Consider the following 18,878-nt stretch of genomic DNA (forward strand, 5'->3'; position numbering starts at 1 on the left):
CAACTGTACAAGTTCAACAAATACAAAAAGAAATTTGCAATTTGTGAGAGAACGAAGTGAGAATCTGAGAGCTTGGTAAATATTTGTGTGAATGAATGCAAATTTGTGTGTGGAGAGTACTCATTTGCGGAGAGCTTGAGTTATTGTAATCATGTTCTCGTGAAAACAAGAGTGTTTTGTAATTTTATTACACACACGCACACTTGCTCATGATTGCCATGCATAGACGAGAGAAAGAGATTGACTGACTGACTGAGCTTAAGAATGAAAGAAAAAGTTTTTGATTTTCTGGTTCGGGGTCGGTAGTTTGTTGCTATCAAAATACAAGGGCCCTGCGAATGCTGCTGCTGCTGCTGTTACTGTCAACGTTGCGGTTGCCGTCCACGTCCAACGTTGTTGCCATTGTCCATTTGATTGCTCCTCACACACAACCCCTTGTGCGTTTATTTTGATTTTATTTTTATTTCTTTCTTTTTTAGAACTTCCCACCTTAGCCCACACGCTTGGATGGATGGTAGGGAAGGAATTGCAAAAAATATAAACAAAATAAAATGAAAACAAATTAAACGTTTTCTTTATATGGGTCTTTCCGAAAAACGGGGAAATTGTATTGTAAAGATTCTAAGTTATGAACACCTAATTACAAATTTGCTTATAGAAAATCCCTACTCATATTTCGGGAGTGGAGTCATTCTGAAAGAGCTGATCAGCACAAAATGAAAAACACTACCACGGGTAGGAGCATGCTTTCAAAGCACTTAAAAGTTTAAGGTTGTTGATAAGCCGTAAGGCGGTGGTTTGAGTGTGTAGAACATCACAAAAGGACCAACTTAGTGGTAAATTCGGAAATATGAAATTAAAAATTGAAGTCTGAAATTAAAGTAAATAGTATCGAAATCCTTAACAGAATGCATGAAAATGGTCTAAGCGTCCTTTAAAAACCATCCTTGAAAGAATGCGTGGATGTTCCTGTAATATAAGCGATATTTTCTGAAGGGATCGGTTCTCCACTTTCCTAAAAAATGTTATTATACCCTCCACCATACGTTGTTTGGAGTGTATATTAAGTTCCTCATTCCATTTGTACCAATAATAATTGTAAACCCAACAATGTATATATATTCTTGATCAACGTGAAATTCTAAGACGATTTAGCCCTGTCCGTCGGAAGCTAAAATTTTGAAAAAATCTGTCCTATGTCTGCAGACTGGTCAAGATGGGCTATATCGGTCCACGTTATCTTATAGCCCACATATAATGGTACAACGCCCCCCATATATTCGGTATTTTGATGATTTTATCCACATTTTTGAATGGAATTGTCTGAAATTCTACACAAGTAGTTCTTTGTGGGTACTTTACCCCCGGAAAGAGAATTGTCTATACAGGGTGAGATGAAAAAACTGCAACCAACTTCAGACTGCTGTCATCTCTAAGCCACTCGTCCGACAGCTGTTAATATTTTTCCAGTGTCAACTCATCCGACGTCAAGGAAATGGGCAGAAGAAAATAGCAATATCAGCAGAAATGGTTCGAAAAGTAAAGAAGCGACTTGATCGAAAAATGGCCGAAATCTCCAGATATCAATCCTTTGGACTATTGTGTCTGGAGTATACTGGAAAGCAAGGTTAGCATTAAAAAATACCAAAATTTCGATCACCTCTAGCAAGCGCTTCGCCGGGAATGGGCCAAAATACCGCAGAGCAACATTCGGGCGTGTGACGCTTTCGTTGCCCGTTTGAAGGCCATAATTCGTACCAAAGGTGACCGACATTGTTTGCTTTCATTCAATAAAATAAAAAAATGTAAAAATTATGGCGTTAGACCTTGTTGTAGTTTTTTTTTATCTCACCCTGGATATCTCTCATAACTAGCGAAACCATATCAAACTTGGTATTTATAAATATTTTTCTCTACCAGAGATGTGAATTTAAAATTTATCAGCTCTGGTACCTCTCCAACAAGAGGTAAATATACCATTATTCCCATAAAATTGTTCTTTAAAAATACTTATAATAATTTCTCGAATACTCCCACCAATTGGAGCGAATTTGGCAATTTAGAAAAAAAATGCTTTAAAAATTCTGTTAAATTTTAAAAAATACCGAACGCAGCCGTAACATTAGGGTCTATACGACACCGTGGACCTGCATAGGCAACTTTTGTCATAAGTCATTAAAATATTCAAATGCAAAACCTGAAAAACATCGGTGAAAAATGTAGCTAAAAATCATCAAAATACTGAATATAGGGAGGTACCATTGTATGGGAGCTATACCAAAACGTGGACCTGCACAGACAATTTTTTATCTTCGGCTGTAGTATCTATTACGAACTTCAAATACCAAATTTGAAACAATTCCGGTGAATAATGTCGCTAAAATCATCAAAATACCGAATATAGGGAGGTACCGTTATATGGGAGCTATACCAAAACATGGGCCTGCAAAGACAGTTTGGTGTCATAGACTGTAGTTCCCATTACGAACTCTAAATACGATATTTGAAACAACAGCGGTGAATAATGTCGCTAAAACTCATCAAAATACCGAATATCCGGAGGTTCCGTTATATGGGGGCTATACGAAGGTGTAGACCTGCACGAACAATTTCCTGTCTTAGGCCGTAGTATCCATTACGAACTTCAAATTCAAAATTTGAAACCATTCCGGCGAATAATGTCGCTAAAATCATTAAAACACCGAATATCGGGAGGTGCGGCATGAGCTTGTGGTACCCATTACGAACTACAAATCCAAAATTTTAAACAATTCCGGTGAATTATGTCGGCTTTACCAAAACGTGGACCTACATGGCCAATTTTCAATACCAAAAGTCCTGAAGACATAATATACATTTGAGTAAAATTTTATCAATCTACTTCAATTCGTTCGGAAGCTCTAGTGATTTCCACAGACGGACGGACATCGCTAAATCGACATTGAATTTTATCTGATGGGGAATGTATACTTTGTTTGGTCTAAAAAGTATATTTCGAGGTGTTACAAACGGAATGGCAAACTTAATATAACCTCCATACTGAGGTGGTGGGTATAAATATCAAAATCGTTGCCCTGAGAGTCAAAACAAATGTTAGAACATCCTCCCGGATCATAGACTAGATGGTCCTTTAGAGAATCTCTTAAAAAAGCCCGGACTGTAGCTTTAGTGTTGATTTAAAAAGATATTATTGTAAAAGTCCATCGCTTGAGTCTTAAAATCTGGATTGAAAACAATTATTTTAATATGCACGATTGCCGCTTTGGACCATTATAATAACATTAACAATCTGAAAAGTGTTAAGTTCGGCCGGGTCGAACTTTTAATTAGTTTACTTTAATATAAAATTTTCAAAAATGCTGTTGAAAATATGGCTAAAATAATCAAAATTTTAAATATTTGGAGGTACCGCTTTATGGGCGATATAAGAAATAATGGAACTTTCACAGCAGTCCTCTGCCGTTAAATACAGATTCCACTTCAAACTCTACATACATAATTAAAAACAAAAATCTCCTCAATAATGTGGCTATAAATTACCAGAATTCCGAATATCTGGAAGTACTGTAATATGGTGGCTATGGGTGCTTCAAAATGGTTGAATAGCTTAAAAATGTTTTTATTTTAAACTACATGATTTTAGCCTTAATTGAAAAAAAATCACACTATTTTAGGTCTGTTGATTTTTTATTTATTCTAAAAGTTTTCCATATTTTTTATTTTCCATTCAGTATGGAATGTCCCATATTGGAAAATATGGCAAAATCCATACTCACTATTTTTGTATTCCCTGTTTGTGGTAGAATCTCACCAGTAACGATAGCAGCAGCAGCAGCAACAACAACGTAAATGTTAACAACAGTTGTCGCTGCTTCAAACAACAGAATGAACAGCAACAGCAAACGGCGGCAGCGCAGCTGTTGTCATAATGAAATCAACGTAGCAAAAATAAAAATTGAACAACAAAAAAATAACAACAGGGAATGATGATGAATTCTAGAGACAGTAGCAATTGTTGGATGACGGGGACGTCTACGATTCTAAACGGCGACGACGGTTACGACGAAAAGCAACGTCGCTGTCGCCGTTGGCGTTGCCATTGAAAACCGAAGGTAGAGAAGCAAACTAAACTTTCCATATGGACTGCTTCGGATGGCTGTGGCATTGAGAATTGAAACCTTTGTGCGATCGTACAAAACGGATATAGAGCAGCGCACTAAAAACACCAGAATTGCAAGCGTAGTAACAAAAAAAATAAAAAAAAAAACAGAAACAAGGCAAAGCAACAAACATTCAAACAACATATAGCAGTGGTAGTAATTGCCAAAAGAAACAAAAGTGAAACAGAAAATAAAGCGGAAGAAAAAAACATGACAAAAAATAAAATTGCCAAAATAAGGAGAAAAAAATAATTTCGAAAAAAGTGAAAATATTTACAAGAATACAAATTTATAAAATCTAATAACAAAACAAACAATAATAACACACAAATTTTGTTCCAAAACCCTACCTTCCAAGAAAAATGGCAACAAATTGCGTCGTAATCTAAATTTCGAAAGAAAACTTTTGCCCAACCACTGAAATCGATAGTGAATACCTAGTTGTTGTTCGTTTCTTACTCTGCTTGTAAGTATGTATGTGTGTATATATGTATTTCTACAAACTAATAATAATAATAATTCCACATCCGGAGGTCCGTCCCTTTTCCTTCATCTCAAAAAAAGAAACCAAAAAACATTTGTGGTGAAATTCTTTCTAATTTTATATGTAAATTTGCAACAATTCAATTAGAAAAAAGACGAAGAAAAAAAATGTAGCAACAAATTAGAAAAATTGTGAAAACCTAAAACAGTTTTTCATTGATGACATCGCTGCAACAATGTTGCCACCTATTTGTGAACACGAAAAAGGAACACAACAGCCAACCAACCAACCAATCACAGAAATATTTTGCAAATGCAAATCAAGCTTAATTTGTTCTCTACTGTTCTCGAGGGAAAAACTATACGCCAAGTTCTGCTAGTGTTACAGTGTTGGTTATTTGCATAGAGACACTAATGTAAAGGAAAATTTAAAAAAAAGTGGGCGGAGCCAAGTGCTTGCAAAATACCTTAGCTGCGAATAAAACTAATACCGCCGGGTGAAAAAATGTGCAACAATTTGCCGACGGTATATCTAGCAACGAAAAAAAGTGAAAATAGTACAATTTTGAAAAATAGATTTTCAGTGAAAATAATTAAAATGGAATAGTGAAGAATATATTCCCAATAAAGTCCAGGCATTGTGGGTCCTCGAAAAAATCAAAACAAAAAAGTCTTGAGTCCTTAATTAATTAAAAAAAAAAAAAAATAATAAAAATCCATGGTTACGGTGGTTCCAAATTTAACTTCAAAAATGCACAATGAATGACTTATGGTCCCAGCAAATAATCTCTGTTAACCCTTTCTTTCGAGGGATGTGGCTTGAGATTTTTTCCGAGATTTTTAAATTTTAATTAATTTTTTTATTGTTGCAAAATGGTCAGGCTTAATCCCTTTATTGTTGTTTTTATAAAAACAACATTTGTTTATTAGTGGAGAACGATGGTAATGTTTAGCAGGGGGTAAGACAGGGAATACCTAGGTCTCGGAAAGAGCCACCAATCCTCATCAGTTTCCTTGTTTTTTTTTCTGGGATATTCTTCCCAGAAGTTATTTTAAAAATAACTTCTGTGACAAAAAAACTTTTTTTACCCAAGTAACCATCGTTCAATAAAAGGATTAAGCCTGACCATTTTGCAACAACAAAATACTACGGTATCCCGAACAAACAAACCAACACTGTTCTACTAATTTTTTTTAGAAATTTACCAATTTCTCTAAATTATTTTTAGAAATTAAACTGATTTAGAAAAACTTTCCGATTTCAAGAACCACATCCATACAACTTCTGTACCAAAATCGGAATTAGAATCGGGGGTTTTAGCAAAGATTCGTACCGAATTCGGAATAATATGTTAGCTTGGAATGACTGACGGACGGAGGATCAACGCCCACATGAAATTGCTGAAGCTTGAATCTTGAAATTTTGGAAATTCGTACAAAATGGTACAATGGATAAAAATGTAATATCTTGTATTGGACAAACGAAATGAGCTAGAATTCTGAAACTTGGAATTAGAGTCACTGATGGAGTGTAGGATAGAAGTACCAAAGGTTTTTTTTTGGAAATTCGAACCTTGAGGTTACAAAAAGTTCTAAAGTGGCACTAAACTTCTAAAATGATTTCATCTGGTATTATGTGAACGAATAGAGCTAAAAACTTGAGAATCAAGGTTGGAAAGTAGGTTTGATATGAGAAGGTGGTTTTGGAAGTGTGTGCTAAGTGTGAGAACACTACTAAATGGTACCAAATTTGGAACAGTTTGTCTTAGGGAGAACGGATGAAGTTAGAATTTGGAAATTTATTCTGTTGGTGGTAGGTTTGTGATAAAGAGCTGGTTTTGGAAATGTATACTTCAAGTGTACGAAGTTTCAAATAGTACTAAGTTTGGTACAATTTGGTATTTGGGTGAACATACAGTGTTTGAAATCTGAAATTTGCTAATAGGGTTACTGTTCATATGTGGGCTGGACAAATGGAGGTGGTTTCGGAAATGTGTACAATGATTGTACGAAAAGTACTGAATGGTAGTTACTATATTTGGTATTGGGTGAAGGTAAAGAGAGAAAAATCTGAAATTTGACATTTAGATTACTGATGCGATTTGTGTTTTCTAGGATTTCCAAACCTTGTACAAAATATAGTACCATTCAGTACTTTTCATTCTCTATTTGTTCGAAAAGTACTTAATGGTAATCAATTTGGTATTAAGTGAAGGAAATGTTCTTAATGGTACTAAATTTGGTAATAAGTGAAGGGAGAGGGCTGAAAACCTCAAATTTGATATTGTGGTCAGTGTTGGTACTTGGGATTGAGATATGGAGGTGGTTTTGGAAATATGAACTATAATTGTACGAAATATACTTAAAATTACTAAAATTGGTATTAAGTGAATATCAATATCAAATTTGATATATAGGCATATGGAATTGAGAAATGGAGACGGTTTTGGAAATGTGCACTATAATTGTACGAAAGGTACTAAGTGATAATAAAATTGGTATTGGGCGAAGAAATAGAATAGCTGCAATCAGGAAATTCGACATAGATGTAACTATTGGCTTCTGTGGTTAAAATATGGAGTTGGTTTCGGAAATGTGTATTTTAATTGTACGAATCGTACTATCTTTGGTAATGGGTAAAGAAATAGAGATAATATTTTGAAATTTCATATTTAGATTACTGATGGTATCTGTGTTTAAATTTCTAAACCCAGAACAAAATTTAATACTATTGAGTACTTTTCACCCCCCTTTTAATACGAAAAATACTAAATGTCTATTAAGTGAAGGGATAGGGCTGAAAACCACATGAAATTGAGAAATGGAGACGGTTTTGGAAATGTGTACTGTAGTTGTACGAAAAGTAGTGAATAGGACTAAATTTGGTATTGGGTGAAGGAATATGGCTTAAATTCTGAAATTTGATAAAGATGTCACTGCTTGTATCTGAGGTTGATATATTGATGTTGTTTTGAAAATGTGTACTATAATTGTACGAAAAAAAAATAAATGCTACTAGATTTGGTATTTGGTAAAGGGATAGAGCTGAATGTCTGCAATTTGACATTGAGGTCATTTTGGGTTTCTAGGGTTTACATATGGAGACGGTGAAATAGTAGACGGTGAAAAGTTTTTTTAGGGCTCAAAAATCAAACATGTTCGCTTTTTTGGCAACAATTTCTGATGTATGATGAAAATAGAAAATACTTTTCTTCAGCGACCTATAGTAAAATTTGGTGAAGAATATTTTTGTGTTTGACGTCATTCTTTTTAAATGATGCTATATATGAGTATTTTGCATAACTTCATACTGATTTAACTCTTAAATGTGTGTGTGTTTTAATATATGTGAACTCCTCGCGTTTAGGTAAGATTAAGACATTTAATGTCTTCCGGACCCATAGCAGAATTTTATTACAGATTTTATTACAGACGTTTATTGCTTTGAAGGTCCTTGAAAATTTTTTCTTTTAAAAATTCCCGATTAGATCCTTAAGAGTACTTCAAAATATTTTTTTAAAATCCAAAGATTATTGATAGTCCTTGAAAAAAAACCTTTAAAAAAACACAATTATCGGAGGCCCTGAAAAAACACATTTTAAAAAATCAACGATTATAGCTTCGGAGGTCCCCGAAGGAACAAGTATTTTAAAAACCTACGGTTATTGTCTTGATTGTCTTGAAAACATATTCTTTACAAAGTCTACTATTAGAGCTTTAAATGTTCTTCAAAAGATTATTTAAAAAAAATCAACGATTGGTGCCTTGATATTCCTGGAAAAAACATCCTTTAAAAAATCTACGATTATTGCCGTAATATTCCTTGAAAAAATATTTTTTAAAAAATCCACGATTATTGCCGTGATATTCCCTGAAAAAATATTTTTGAAAAATCCACGATTATAGCTTCGAGGTCCTTTACAAATTTTTATTTTAAAAGTCAACTATTATAGCCTTAAATGTCGTTCAAAATATCCTTTTAAAAATCCAAGATTATAATCCTAAATGTCATTCAACATATTTTTTAAAATTCAACGATTATAGCCTTCATAGTTCTGGTATACATTTTCTTGAAAAAATCCACAATTAGAACTTCCGAGGTCCTCGATAAAATAATAATTTAAAAATCTACGATTATTGCATTGATAGTGCTTGCAAAACCATTCTTTAAAAAAAATCCACTATTAGAGCCTCAAATGTCCTTCAAAATAAATTTTTAAAAATCCACGATTATTGCATATATATTAAAAATTCACGTTTAGTGAATTAAAGTATAAAATATACTTTATAAAATCCAAGATTATAGCCTTAAATTCCATTATAAATATTAATTTATAAATTCGCGATTGGAGCCTTAAATGTCCTTAAAATTATTCTTTTCAAAAAGCACGATTATAGCTTCGGAGGACCTTGAAAAAATATTCTTTAAAAATACACGATTATAACTTCGGAGGTCCATGAAGACATTTTCTTTAAAAATCCACGACTATAAATTCCGAGGTCCATTTAAAAATTTTCTTCAAAATTCCACGATTATAACTTCGGAAGTCCACGAAGAAATTTTCTTTAAAAAATCCACGATTATAGCATCAAAGGTCTTTGAAAAATATTCTTTTAAAAATTCACGATTCAAATTTTTTTAAAAAAGCCTGCGATTATAACTTCGGCCGTCCATGAAAGTTTTTTTAAAACAAAATGTTCTTTAAAAAATACACTATATTCATTTCGGAGGTTCTTGAAAAAATATTCCTTAAAACCCACTATCTTCACTTCGGAGTCCCAAGAAGACATTTTCTTCAAACATCCACGATCATAAATTCCGAGGTCCATTAAGAAATTTTCTTCGAAATTCCATGATTAGAATCCATGAAGAAATTTTCTTTAAAAAATCCACGATGATAGCTTCAAAGGTCCTTGAAAAAACATTCTTTTAAAAATTCAAGATTTAAATTTTCTTTCAAAAAATCCACTATGATAGCTTCAAAGGTCCTTGAACAAAATATTCTTTTAAAAATTCAAGATTCAAATTTTCTTTATAAAAATCCACGATTATAGCTTCAAAGATTCTTGAAAAAAATATTCTTTTAAAAATTCAAGATTCAAATTTTCTTTAAAAAAATCCACGATTATAGCTTCAAAGGTCCTTGAAAAAATCTCCTTTAAAAGTCCACCATTATCGCTGTAATAGTCTTTGAATAAACTTTCTTAAAAAAATTCACGATTATTGCCTTGGCAGACATACATGAATAATGTTCTTTAAAAATCCACGCCTATAGCCTTCGATTCCTTAAAAGTAATCTTTTAAAATTTGGGATTATTAAAGAAATATTATTTCAGCAGCATTTCTAATCTTGCTCAGAAGAAAAATAACTTCTTGCAGAGTTGTTTTTCCTTCTTTGTAGATTATTCCCCCCTCTTTTATTGAAGCTCATTTTCAATTTTCAATCTACTTTTTTTTTCTTCTGCAAAAAAAATAAACAAAATTTCCCTACACACTTGAATGTAAACAATATCCAAATCTACAAAAAGTGCACGGCAGAAAATTTAAAATGCAAACAAGAAAGAAAAACGAAGACCTGCAATGCAATAAGAACAAACAAAAAATCGATAAATAAAATCAAACAAATATTTATTTATATAATAATGGTAATGCATTCAAACATTCTTACATCGTCAGTTTGCCATATGCATGTGTGTGAGTGTATGTGTATAGATGGGTGCAATGTGAACATCCGGTTTTGATGTTAATGGCTGCAATTCTGAGATGACGATTATCGTCAGTTTGATGGTAATAAACAGCAAAGAATTTCATTGCGAGTTTGTTCTACATTTCAATGAGGAAACAAATTGTTTATAATATATATAAAAATTCTATATTAAAATATATTAGTGTGGGTGCTTTTTTGCTATGAGAGAACTAAATTAATTTATTTTTGACGTTAAAGAAAACAATTGTAATAGGTGTAGATTTGACAACTTTTAGAACATCCTATATCAGATTCTAAATAAAATTACTTGGAATACCTTCACTTTAGGTGTCTAGTAAAAATATTGCCGAAAAATATTTCAGATAAGAACACGATATACTTGGGTATAAAACGTTAACCCTAAAGCGAGTTACCAAGGTGCTTTTTTCAGGATATTGTTAATACAGACCATAATTATTAAAAATTAAATACAATTTTTTTTAAATGCTAAATTTTCACCATTTCTATAATTTAACATTTATTATTCAATTTTCACCACCCCACCCCAATGTACTTACATATTATGGTAGCAATTTGTCGTTTTAAAGACAATGTATTATGTATGCATTTCATCGCCTTCATAGTTGTAGTTGTTCCTCTTGTTCGCCAACCTTTCTTTACGTCGTTTTTCTTTTCATTTAAATTTTAATGCCAAAGAAAATAGCTTTTATTTCATAAGCCAGTTACGCCAGATGTGTCAATCTTTTGAAACATCTTTGTGAAAATTTTTATTTCATGGCAAAACTTTTTTTTTTTTGTTTATTTCTTATTTTTCTCATTTTTGTTTAATTGACAAAACTAAAAATATTCTGGGTTCTTTGTTCACACAGATGTTTGTTTTCTAAGTTTTTGTAAATAATTTTCATTTATTCGCTATTAATCTTAATAATTTACACATGAATGATTTTGTTTGATAGCAATGTGCGACATAACTATTTGAGCTTAGGGCCTGGGATTTCTGGCATTGGTTTTATTATACCCTCAGCCATATGGCTAGAGAGGGTATATATCATTTGATATGGCTAAAACGTGCCTCATCGAAATAGCGGTTTTAGACCCTAGGTCCGTTTCAGGACATTTGGAGTCAATCTAGCGATGTCCGTCCGTCTTTCTGTCTAGCTGGTGTACACGATAACTCTCGAAGGGAGTATACGATTTGGTCCAAACTTGGTACATCGTAATATTATTACCAAACTTAAATCGAGTTCGGAGATGGGCAATATTGGTCCACTCCTGCTGATACCTCCCTACAAAAGATCGAAATATTAAAAAAAAAGATATTTTACCGCACCGAAAGAAAAACGATAATCCGATTTTGCTCCAACTTTGCAAATTCTAATATTTGCTTCAGTGCTAGGTCAGGTGCAAAAATGGACAATATCGGTCCAATCCATCAAGTACCTCCCCCTACAAATTGTAAAAATGTCCGTTTGTCTTCAAATTGCTCACGTCGCAATATTTTTATTAACCCAAAGACTGGTGTAAATATGGGATATATCGGTTCACTACTTCTGGTACCTCCCCACACAAAGGGTCAACATTTTGAATATCCGTGAGACTCATAAAATGCGAAATCAACATCCGATTCCATTGAGACTTGGCACATCTCAATATTTCTATCAGCACAAGATCTGTTATACCTCCCCCACAAAGGATCAAAGTTTTGAATATCCAAAACGATCATAAAATCCGAAATGAGTATCCGGTTCTCTTCATATTTCACACATCCCATTATTTCTACTAACTGAAAATTTTCTGTGTAACTAAAAATATCTGTCCACTCTTTCTGGTAACTCCCTATCCGTGAACTCATAAAACGCGAAATTAGCGGCTGATTCCATTCAGACTTGACAAATCTCAATATTTCCATCAGCACAAGATCTGTTATAAAGATGTTAGAGATCGGACCACTCCTTCTGGTACGTTCCCCAAAAAAGGTCAAAATTTTGAATAACCAAAACGTTTATAAAATCCGACATAAGCATCCGATTCTCTTCAAATTCCACACATCATAATATTTCTACTAACAGAAGATCTGCTGTAAAGATGGAATATATTCCACCCTTTATGATACGACCCCACAAAGGGTAAAATTTTTTAATATTCATGAAGCTTAAAAAGCGCGAAATTGACATCCGATTCCATTCAATCTTGATATATCTCAATATATCCATCAAGACAAGATTTGTTATAAAGATGGTAGAGATCGAAATATTTCTCCCGATACCTCCCCCACATAAGGTTCAAAATTTTGAAAAACAAAACGCTCAAATAATGCGAAATAAGCTTCCAACTCTCTTTAAATTTCACGCTGTTGTGAAGATGATATATATCCGCGACCCCTTCCGGTACTTGACCCACAAAGGGTCACAATTTTAAGTATTTTTATCTGTCTTAACTTATGAAACAATTTAGCGGTTCTTTACAACTTGCTATATCTAAATATTATTTTCTCGACCCGAAACCTGAGATGAGTAGTAAAATTTATTTTAAAACAAGTAAAAAAGCTGTAAGTTCGGCTGGGTCGAACATTGAATACCCTCCACCATTCGGAATGAATTTGGCAATTTTCAAAAAAAAAAAAAAAATAAAATTCGTTAAAAATTCTGTTAAAATCTTAAAAATACCGAATGCAGCCGTTATATTAGGGTCTATACGAAGACATGGACCTGCATAGGCTACTTTTGTCAAAACCCATTATAATTCTCAAATGCGAAACTTGAAAAAATCTGTTTATAATGTCGCTGAAATCATCAAAGTTCCGAATATCGGGAGGTACCGTTATATGGGGGCTAAAAGAAGACGTGGACCTGCATCGACAATGTTCTGTCATAGGCTGTAGTACCCATTGCAAACTTCAAATGCCAAATTTGAAACAATTCGGGTAAATAATGTCGTTTAAACCACCAAAATACGGAAAAAAGGGAGGTACCGTTATATGGGGGCTATACGAAGACGTGGACTTGCACAGACAATTTTCTGGCTTAGGGTGTAATATCGATTTCGAACTTCAAATACCAAATTTGAAATAATTCCGGTGAATAATGTCGCTAAAATCATCAAAATACCGAATATCGGGAGGTGCCGTTACATGGGGGCTATACTAAAACGTGGACCTATATGGCCCATTTTCAATACCTAAAGTCCTGCAGACATAATATACATTTGAGTACAGTTTTATCAATCTACTTTAATTCGTTCGGAAGCTAGACTGATTTCTACAGACGGACGGACATCGCTAAATTGACATAGAATTTTATGCTGATCAAGAATATATATACTTTGTTGGTTCTAAAATGTATATTTCGAGGTGTTACAAACGGAATGACATACTTAATATACCCTCCATACTATGGTGGAGGGTATAAAAAGTGACTCCATCGATCGTTTAATTATTTTTTCGAAATCGATGATTTCTATGTCGATATCAATTGGGTTGGGTATATTCCCAAAAATATGTCTACGTTTAATAAGCTCAATATAGGATTATCAGTTGCTTTTCGTTGTATCTGTAATTAGATATTTAAAGTCTTATTGCCTAGAATACATCCTAGCAGAAAATGTTTAAAGTATACATTAGAAACTTTACACACAACCTAATCAGGATTGTAACTAAATAGGCTTCAATTTAGAATTATCGGTCCGAAGTTCTAAGATTTTCTGGCAAAAATAATCGGTATTTTTATATGTTTGGGCATACAAAGTGCAACCCGGAGTTTAGTGCAGTTTCTACCAATTTTTATTTGGTTATGTTCAACTAAACTCTATTTTTATGAACGCTATGCTTCTGTTTAATTTAATTGATGTAGCCAGATGGGGTTCTCCACGCGTAACCACTGTGCGAAATATAAAACAATATATAGTTTTCATTTGCCTTTAATTATCGTACGTACTCATGTACACTTTACAAAAAACAATCGTTGTAATCATTTGTCTCAAATACACACACATACATACATATGTACTTTCATTCTGACAATTTGATGTTATCTTTCGGTGGTAGTACTTAATATGGACAATAGATAGGTTATCGCCAGAGTGTTTCAAAAAAAATGAATATATATTTTTTTATTATGTCTGTATTTGTTCAAACTATTGTAAGTGGGAAATTAAATTACGATACAAAGGAGTAAATGCAAATAAGTACAAAAAAGTACAATTCACATTTGTAGAATGCCGCCTGATGATATTTAATCTCGATAATAATGTACTCGTTTATGGAATGAATGCTTTGTTAGATTTTCGCGATGACGTTATGCAGAAATGATATAACAATATATTTTGTATATATTAGGTAAACAGTGAATCCTATTAGATTGCATATTATCTATCTGACTGATTTTTGTACCAGTCACTTGGTTTTTGGTTTTATTTTAATGAACAAAAACTTTTAGCCCCATTATCTTTTATTGGAAATTTTTGAAAATATTTAAGGCATTGGCCAGTAAAAACTTCAAATAAGTTTATAACAAGGGGGGTTTTTATACCCTCCACCATAGTATGGAGGGTATATTAAATTTTGTCATTACGTTTGTAACACCTCAAAATATACATTTTAGACCCCACAAAGTATATATTTTCTTGCTCAGCATAAAATTCTACGTCGATTTAGCAATGTCCGTCCGTCTATCCGTCTGTAAATCTGTGGAAATCACTCTAGCTTCCGAACGATATGAAGTAGATTGATAAAATTTTACTCAAATGTGTATCATGTCTGTCTCTTGGTATTGAAATTGGGCCATGTAGGTCCACGTCTTCGTATAGCCCCCATATAACGGTACCTCCCGATATTCTGTATTTTAATGATTTTAGCGACATTATTTACCGGAATTATTTCACATTTTGTATTTCAGCCTATGCCAGAAAATTGTCTGTGCAGGTCCACGTTTTATAACCCCCATGGTACCTCCCTATATTCGGTATTTTGATGATTTAAGCTATATTATAAACAGATTTTCTCAAGTTTCGCATTTGAATATTGTAATAGCTTGTGACAAAAGTTGCCTATGCAGGTCCATGTCGTCTTATAGACCCTAATATACGGCTACATTCGGTATTTTAGAGATTTTAACAGAATTTTTAACGGATTTTATTGTTTTTGAAAATTGTCAAATTTTTAGCTTTTTTACCTGTTAATTACTAACAAGTAAAAAAACATTATGTTCGGCCAGGCTGAACTTTTAATAACCTCACTTTAGGGTAATGGAAACATTAGAACCAATTATGAACTACTTTTACCCAATTTTAGACATATTCGTGGGAAAATTTTGCAAAAATCATCAAAATACCGAATATCGGGAGGTACCGCTATATAGGGCTATGCCACCGGAGCTAGAACCCACTATGATCAACATATACCAATTTTTAGACAAATCCATGATAAAATGTGGCAAAAATCATCAAAATACCGAATCTCGGGAGGTACCGTTATATTAGACCCCATACAACGGTACCTCCCGAGATACCAGAGGATACGAGGTACCAAAGCGTGGACCCATACATACAATATTTCGGCACACGAATATTTGTAAACATTCTCGGGTGGCTCGTGATGAGTGCGATGGTGCTGAGTACTGTTGGAATGTCCAAGGTCTGCGGCCAAAATGTTTGCGTGCCCAAGGCTTTAATGCTCCCTCCACAATATTTTCGCGATAATATTCGGCATTTATTCTGATGCCACGATTGATTAACATCTGAGAGCAGAGAGCGATTATCGGCTGTTATGGCGGCCCACACCATCATCATTGCCGGCGCTTGAGTTCTGGTGGCCAACCGAAGGTGCACATTTTCAGCTGACCTTTTTGTCAAGCTGGACAACGAATGTTTTCTCATCGGAGAAAACCAAATTCGGCAGTTCACCACTTTCGGCCAAGCGAAGCAACTCTTTAGCTCTTTTGAGTCTATTTTCTTTCTCTTGCGATGTAAGTTCTTGCACGTTTTGGAATTTCAATGGCTTTACCCCGAGCTCATTTTTTAATATTTGCCGAATGGAATATTTCGATATGTTCAGCTCATGAGCAATTTTTCGGCCACTGCGACACGGATTTCGATCAAGTCGCTTCATTACTTTTCGAACCATTTCTGCTGATGTTGTTGTTTTCTTCTGTCTGCTTCCTTGACGTCGAGCCACGCTACCAGTTGTCGCTAGAATAACGCTTCACCAACACTTTAGTTATGGTTAACTTAATTTCGATATATTTACTACCAATCGCATCATATTTTAGAAATTGGTGCTAATAATTAATAATTCTGAGACGTATACTTCTCTTAAGAAACCATTTAAATTACGTAATCATGCCAACATGTAAAACTACAATTAAAAACAGCTCAGCCCCAGAAATTTTCCCTCGGCCTGGGCGATGTTTTTTTATGTCTTTGTGCATTTGTTTGTAACAGGCAAAAGGAAACGAGATAGACCCATAGTTCCTTTTGATGATCTGCATAGAATCAAATTCTTAGTCGATTTATGCATGTTCGTCCGTCCGTCTGTCCGTCTGTCCATGTATTTTTGTAAACAAAGTACAGTCCGCATTTATTGCCCTATATAGATGAAATTTTGCACAATTCATTTGTGAAATTGGAGGTAATCGGTCAAAATTTAGATATAGCTCCCATATATATCTTCGTCCGATTTGCCTTTTATTGTGCACCAAACGTGTAATATCAGCCCGAATAGTATGGAATTTTGCACATACAACAAGGCCTGAAAATAAGTATGCCAAATTTGATCGAAATCGGTTCAGATATAGCTATAGCTCCCATATATATTGTTCATCCGATTTGTTATTATTGTCCTCCGCAGCCGTAATATGCACTCTGTAACAACAATATTTGGGGGAATATATCAAATACAGCTCAGAAATATATTTGCTAAATTTTGTCTAGATCGGTTCAGATTTGGATATAGCTCCCATATAAAACTTCGTCCGATTTACCTTTTATTGTGAGCCAAACGTCTAATATTCGTCTAAATAGGATGGAATTTGGCACTTACGACCGAATTGAGTCTAGAAGCTAGTATGTTAAATTTGGTGAAGATCGGTTCAGATATACCTATAGCTTCCGTATATATTGCTCATCCGATTTGTTATATTTGTTATCTACAATCGTAATATGCATTCCGTACAACGATATTCAGGGAAATATATCAAATACAGCTCAGAAATATCTTTGCCAAATTTTATCGAGATCGGTTCAGATTTGGATATAGCTCCTATATATATTTTTATTCGATTTTTAATTATATGTGCACCCAATGGGCATCACAAGTCCGAATTTAAAAGATACAAATGCTTCGGCATATTTAGTCCTTTGAACTTTAAATTATAATTATAATCATAGCGTGTATTATTAAATTCTCCTATAAAAACATTTAATTGTTATGTGGAGCTCTACTAAATTAGCAAAGTGGGTTAGGGTATCATAAAGTCGGCCCCGCCCGACTTTAAGACTTTCTTTACTGTTTTTTTTTTATATTTTTCACACTCTGAGACCAAATATCTCCAAAATTCGGTGCTAAATACTTTTTCACAGGCTTAGGTATGATTCATGATGGAGGGGGGTATTAAAAGTTCCAAGACCTATGTTAACTTCGATTTTTTATTTTTCCCTCTGAGTGTAACATATTTCATGAGAAATCATTACCGTAAATCTGAAAGCATTCCGAAACGTTATTATTATTACGTTCTTTCCTCTCTATTGACGTCCCACTGTATTTCATTTCGTATACTATAAAAAACATTTGTAAGCATTTTGCCATATATAACGATTATTCACAACGAATTACGTAAATGAAAATAAATACACTAAAAACGTTTAGCAAACTAGCAAAAAAAAAAACAACAACAAAACACACACAGCAGCAACAACAACAACACTGCACACACAGTGCAAACAAAAAGGATGAGACAGAGACGTAAGTAAATTTTTTTGCTCTACTGCTGCTGGTGATGATGGTGACAATATACAGCCAGCTTATGATTACGACAATTCAATTGGCTCATTAGTCGGGGGGTGGAGTGGGGCAGGAGTGAGGAAGAAGAGGAGGCTAGGAACTATGGGGTTTGAACGTTTGAACTGGAATCGAATTTAAGTTACGTGAGCACAAAGTGCATTCGAGCCAAACCGAGACAAGTCATAGCAGAACGAAAAAAAAGTAAAACAACAACTGAAACACAAAATATAATAAATTTAATTGACATCAGAACAACAAAAGCAGCAACAACAACAACAATGAAAATGCTTGAACCAAAAATCATTAGATATAAGCTAATGGGGAAGATAGCAACAACCACAGGAAAAATGACAACACCAACAACAACATCGCTGCCACTATCCGTGTAAATTAGTTTTGCAGTCATTTATCAAAAAAGAAAAATGAAATGTTGTTTCGAAAAAAAATGAAAAAAATAAAGACGTCGTTTGTATTGGTAGCACTGACGCTGTTGGTGGTCATTCATTGGCAACAGCTTAGAAAATTCTATGACTT

At 33.8% G+C, this 18,878-nt stretch overlaps 1 long non-coding RNA gene across 1 annotated transcript in view; it reads left to right on the top strand.

The window, feature by feature from the left end:
• Positions 1-3,672: 3,672 nt before the first annotated feature.
• The window catches only part of LOC101895535 (uncharacterized), a 34,049-nt gene continuing 18,843 nt past the window's right edge, over positions 3,673-18,878 (top strand). The window contains exon 1 of the long non-coding RNA XR_009341607.1: positions 3,673-4,630. This is a non-coding gene — a long non-coding RNA (uncharacterized LOC101895535). The remainder of the gene's footprint in view (positions 4,631-18,878) is intronic.

Source organism: Musca domestica, unplaced genomic scaffold (assembly GCF_030504385.1).
Source record: "Musca domestica strain aabys unplaced genomic scaffold, Musca_domestica.polishedcontigs.V.1.1 1, whole genome shotgun sequence".
Classification (NCBI taxonomy): domain Eukaryota; kingdom Metazoa; phylum Arthropoda; class Insecta; order Diptera; family Muscidae; genus Musca; species Musca domestica.